The sequence below is a fragment of the Antechinus flavipes genome, chromosome 5 (genome assembly GCF_016432865.1).
Source record: "Antechinus flavipes isolate AdamAnt ecotype Samford, QLD, Australia chromosome 5, AdamAnt_v2, whole genome shotgun sequence".
Classification (NCBI taxonomy): domain Eukaryota; kingdom Metazoa; phylum Chordata; class Mammalia; order Dasyuromorphia; family Dasyuridae; genus Antechinus; species Antechinus flavipes.
The window spans coordinates 177142728-177148905 of record NC_067402.1 but is presented as its reverse complement, the minus strand read 5'-3'; the positions used below and the strand labels follow the sequence as shown (position 1 = coordinate 177148905).

The window sequence follows — 6178 nt, the reverse complement described above, 5'->3', positions numbered from 1 at the left end:
GAGGCCTTCCAGATCTTGGTTTCAGTGTTCTCCACAGGACAGTCTGCCATCACTTCTCTGTCTTCCTTAGTTCTGCCTGACTGCCTTCTCTGGCTTCTGAATCTCCTCAACTTCCAAAGGTTTGTGCTTGAGCCTCCAGACAGCACAAAGGTGGACGATGGAATGAATTGTCTCAGCCTCAGAAAACTTCTAGTGCATTCGTCCTTTCTGGCCCTGACAGCTCCTCCTTATATATTCCACATTGAGTATACACCAATCATTGTATCACTAGGAAATCGAGGATTAAATCAATGCTAAGCTAGATTTAACCACTGTCTCTTCAATTCCACTTACTTAGCACCTTGTAAGAATGCTGACAATTATTGATCAGAGAAATGCAAATTAAGACAACTCTGAGATACCACTACATACCTCTCAGATTGACTAAGATGACAGGAAAAGATAATGACGAAAGTTGGAGGGAATGTGGGAAAACTGGGACACTGATGCATTGCTGGTGGAATTGTGAACAGATCCAACTGAAGAGCAGTTTGGAACTACACTCAAAAAGTTATCATGCATGTGCATACTCTTTGAAAGAGATATTAAAAGAATGGAAAGGGACCTGTATGTGCAAAAATTTTTCTGGCAGCCCTTTTCATAGTGGCTAGAAACTGGAAACTGAGTGGATGCCCATCAGTTGGAGAATGACTGGGTAAATTGTGATATATGAATGTTATGGAATATTATTGTTCTGTAAGAAATGACCAATAGGATGATTTTAGAAAGACCTGGAGAGACTTACATGAACTGATGCTGAGTGAAATGAGCAGGACCAGGAGATCATTATACACTTCAACAACAATACTATATGAGGATCAATTCTGATGGAAGTGGCTGTTTTCAACAATGAGAGGATCCAAACCAGTTCCAATTGATCAGTAATGAACAGAACCAGCTATACCCAGTGAAAGAACACTGGAAAATGAGTGTGGACCACAATAAAGCATTTACATTCTTTCTGTTACTGTTTGCTTGCATTTTTATTTTTCTTCTCAGGTTATTTTTACCTTCTTTCTAAATCCGATCTTTCCTGTGCAATGAGATAACTGTATAAATATGTATACATATATTGTATTTAACATATACTTTAACATATTTAACATATATGGGACTACCTGCCATCTATAGGAGAGGGTGGAGGGAAGGAGGAGAAAAGTTGGAATAGAAGTTTTTGCAAGGGTCATTGTTGAAAAATTATCCATGCATATGTTTTGTCAATAAAAAGCTATATTAAAAAAATTATTAAATGCCTATGAAGTATCAGGTACAATTCTTAGTCCTAGGAGTGGATGCAAAGACAAAAGAACGAAATTGTCCTTGCTCTCATGGGGCTTGGAGGGGGACAACATATACAATATGTACATGTACATAAGTATATAAAATAAATATATAAAAAGAATGTGATTTTATTATCTGAGGGTAGAGAGAATCAGAAAAGATCTCATGTGGGAAGCAAAAAACTAGAAATTTAAGAGATGAAGAGGTAGTACATGTGGCTTCTGCAAAAGAATAGGAAATAGAGTCTGAGGAATAGTAAATAGGCTAATTTGACTGGTCTGTGTAGAGTGTGTAAAGAGGAGAATAACAATAAGGCTGAAAAGGTACAATACCTGTCATGCAGTTGGATGGACAACCTAATATCATGTCTGGGACATACATTAACTTACACAATGGGCTGTTTTCAGAAGTAAGCAGGAGAAGAGGCTATTTTGCCATTGGAAATTTGTATATTGTTTTTTTTAATAAACCCAAAATTCTTACTGAATGAACAAAGACCCATACTTTAACACCAATTTTCTACTGATCATGATATCTTGTTGTAAGACATTAAGTACCACAGCATTCAAAGAATTAAAGTTAAGGGTCACCCAAAGGACAATGGAAAGGCACAGAGTGGGTGGATGTCAGCAGGCTGCAGAACATTACCAACAAAGAATTGCAAAAGAAAAGAAACATAAAGGGGTGTCATTAGGGAGATTTATCATGGAAAAGAAGGTGGGTCAGTTATAAGGCAAGAACTAAGGATAACTAATAAAAAGTACCTACATTTCCATATTGTCCACACAATGTCAAGTAATCTCTAAGGATATGTGTATCTTCTTTGTGGAAAACCTTTAGGAAGGCATGGCTAAGTTTCACTGTTTGAGAGCACAGGGATAAATTGTAATTTATAGCATTGAATTGAATTTCCATATCCTTCAAATCATATTTCCATTGAAGTATCATTATCAAAAGTAAGATGTCTTAAAATTTTGGATTGTAACCTAAAAAATGTCATGCTATTCTCTTTTCAAACCTTATTTTCACCTAATTCCCAAATATTCAAGCACATAGTCTAAAAATCAAGGCTTAAAAAGTAGTTTATATACTGAATAAGCGTTTTTCAATAAATTTTTTAAAACTTGGGAAGGGAAAAAGAGCTTCACGTGATTTTATGGGACCTCTGAGGCCATGAGTTTTTAAGTACTCTTTTTTGATGTTTTTAGACAGACCATTAAGCTGTGGATAAAAGTCCCTGTGTTCAATATCTAGATACATTAAGCATTAAGTTTAAAATTTACAGTTTTCATTTTGACAAGGAAAATGACACGTTTGGTCTAGAGTGCTACCTTGAACTGTTTTTCAACACTGAGACAGGTTGTCAGACTGAAAGGTGGTGGTCAGTGCACTTAGTCCCTGATGCTTGTGTACAAGGGTCCAATGAGGTAAATTGTTACAGTCCATCAGGAAATTCAAGGCAAACTGAAAAAATGAATTGATCTCTGATTAGGGAAAGGGCAGAAAGGAATAGAGACTAGGATAATACAAATACACTAAGCTACAAGGAAAGAAAAGTATTTGTCTACACCATGGATATCCAAATAATCCTCTTTTTTATTGAGCTAACAAAAGACTCTTCTCAACCTTGATCCACTGCTTATGCAATGAGACTGTGATAGATTTATCTTCTTACCTTGATATGCTTCATTATTTCCTCATAGTTACTATTTTACCCTTTCTGATAGTCACTTACATAGGTACTAAAATATACCTTATTCTACCCTTGAATGGAATGGGGTACCTAGATTTACGTGAATTTTGTCATGGAAACTGGTTGCTAAAATAAAAATCAAGATTTGTTCAGGGCATGGAGAGTAGCTTGAATGGAATTCATTGTAAAAAAGTCATTGTACCACAAAAGGGAATTAATCAGTGAAAGCCTCCACATGGAGTGATATTAGACAAAATATATTGTTCATGTTCCAAAAGCTGAGCATGAACAATATATTTTGCCTAGTATTACTCCAGTGGAGGCTTGGTGAACCTGCTTCTGGAAATCCATGATATAATGGAGGGGTCCTCCCTGTATCATAGCATACCCTGTGATTGCTTCCTACCTGCTACCATATTGGGAATGAAAAACTTTTAATCGGCTGCTCAGCTGGAAATGAATATGTATTCAAAAAGCATGAACAAATGGAAGAACTGGTAGTAAGTGAGAAAGAACTGATGATATAACCCTCTATCTACACTCCCAGGCTTTTGTACAGCTGGTAAGAGGTCAAAGGATCATAGGATTAAAGAATCAGATCTGGAAGGTACCTTGCCATCTAGTCTATCCTTTCACTTTCATAGCTGAGGAAAGTAAGAGTTTAAATGGTAGAGGTGAAATTTGAATCTGCATCTTCTAATTCTACATCCATTGTTCTTTCCATTGTATCATGCTTCCTTTCTCAATATAGAAGTGAGGGTCATATATTGTAGGGAATTTTGTTGGTTATTTGATTTCTTTAAGTTAAGTACATGACATATACTCATATGTAGATTGATTCATGATGATAATGTGTTGTAAATTGAATTAAAGATATTGTTTACGATCACAAAATATACCTAAGAGGACATATATAATAAATGACATACATATCAGTCCTGCTCATCTTAGGCTTTTAAGGATGGGAAGACTTCTTGCAAATACACATTTACATGTAAAAGACAAATGCAGAACAATTGCTGCAAAGATAATAACTTTGCCTAGTTCCACCTATCCTTCCTGTACTTGCCAACCACCTTCTCTTTCCCTTTCTTTTGTTAAGAGAGAGGCAAAGGATTTGGAAAACTTGGAGAAAAAGCTGCACATCAAACTTCCATAGACTTTTGTGATCTGTGGGAATGAAGGCTGACATGAACTAACTGGAGTTAAAGAAGACTGTTTAACACTAATCCAGATAAAAGCTTGGGACAGACTCTGAGCTGGCTATCAGAAGAAGTGAATCCAAAAGACAGAATAAATATTTGTAGTTTCTTATTAGCTTCTGACTGATCTGTACACTGAAAGAGTTTAGAATCTAAAGTGAAAACTCTGGAAACAGACTGAGTTTTCTCTATGAAGAGCCTACAGAGAGCTGACCTGAATAATCTTGCAAGTCTGAGGCTTAAAGGAAACTGATTTTCACTGAAAAAACCATGACAATGCCTCAGTTCTTTGCCAAGAAAAGCCACAGAAAACAATAAAGGGCCATGTGGGCAAGCTTCTGAGAGGTTTCCCTTCCCTCAAGTTATAGAGCAGTTCTTCATACAGCACAGGAAGCTGCTTTCTCCAATTGATTTCCAAAATCAAAGTCTGTTCCCAATAAGATCAGCTTTGTATACCAACCATATCTGATAGACATCTTCTTTCATCAGCTTCTTTTGAGTGTTCTTAATTTGCTTATAATGCCTCAAATTATAATGCCTCAGGGCCTTCTTGTGTGTAGCAACCTAGAAATGAAAAAATTCACATTGTTAGACATAACACAAATAGTTAATTGACAACAATTTTATAATCCCCAAACAGTTCTTTAGATTCAGTTTCCCAGTCATAGAGAACTTCCAACTTTTAAAAACTATAATATGTAAATTAGCTGTTGAGAAACAATGTATTATAGATATCTTTACAACTAGTTACTACTTTTCCCTCTAGGGGACATGCTTTTTACTCCAGACTTCTCATAACTGTATTTCTCTACAAGTTGTTTTTCTTTGTGTTTTATACAAAACATCTTTTTTCCATCTCCTTTTAGAAAATAAGATGGAGGTCCAACAAAGAAAGGTTTAGTTATCTAGTTATCTATTTGTGTCCTAGACTACATTATGTAGTATATTATATGCACAACAAGGGAACTGAAAGTCCCATTGTCATCCTTATTTAGTCCAAACAGAGGATAACGTGTCCTGTTCTAGGTGCTATATTTTAGAAATGATATTTACTGACTGAAGTTTGTAAAGAGTAGGGCAGCTAGGATAGTGAGAAGTGTGGAGCACATGCTTATTTAAATATTGGTTGATATTTTAAAAATTTTATTTACAATATTTAATAAATGTAGTTTTGCTTGGATAAGAGAAGATATGGGAAAGGACATGATAACTACCCCCTAGTATTCAGAACTGTCATGTATAACAGTTACAATGATTTTGATGCAACAAAAAGAAAAACTTTCTAACCTTAAGAACTCTTTTAAGATGGAACTGGCTGTCTAGGTATCTATTGAGTTACTGCTCATCACAGGAGGTCTTCAAGTAAAGGATGAATGACTATTTGTAGGATGTATTAAAGCTGATTTCTTTTGAGGTTTGGGTTGGCCTACATGAAATATGAGGTCCTTTCCAACTCACTCAAGGTTTCTGTCATTTTTATAATAACTATATTACTGTTAGGCAATACAAATTATTTAATGGGCTTGCTGTCTCAGTTCTCAGTGGAAATAATAAGTTTCTTCAGCTAAAATGTTTATAGTAGCTCAGGGGTTTTAACTGGATAGAGAGGACTGAGTTGACTCACATCAAGCAACATCTGGTTATGGACCCAGTCCTTGCCAATGGGCTTTAGATTAACTGGTTGAGAAGGGCCTTTATTTCCTACAATAAAAAATGAATATTTTAATATCAAAGTTACTTTAAATCTTTGGTGCTTTTCTATAAGGGAGAGTGAAAGTAAAACTTGCCCCAGGAGGTTGGAATGCCCTCTTCAGTCTATACATATCCCACATAGGTTGATATTAGAAGGGATAAACATTAGGCAAGAATCCATCTCTAAGACAGTGCTGGAGGGATGATGCTGGTGGCCTAAGAGCAGAGTTTGCTAGCAAGTGGGAAGAAGGCTGAAAAAAGAGGAAGAGGC

General features: G+C 35.9%; 1 long non-coding RNA gene across 1 annotated transcript; it reads right to left on the bottom strand.

Moving 5' to 3' along the window:
• Positions 1-2586: 2586 nt before the first annotated feature.
• On the bottom strand, positions 2587-4774 carry LOC127564383 (uncharacterized). The gene is made up of 2 exons (XR_007954249.1): positions 4676-4774; positions 2587-2784 (listed from the first exon to the last, which is right to left on the bottom strand). It is a non-coding gene; the product is annotated as an uncharacterized LOC127564383 (long non-coding RNA).
• Between the last annotated feature and the right edge of the window lie 1404 nt (positions 4775-6178).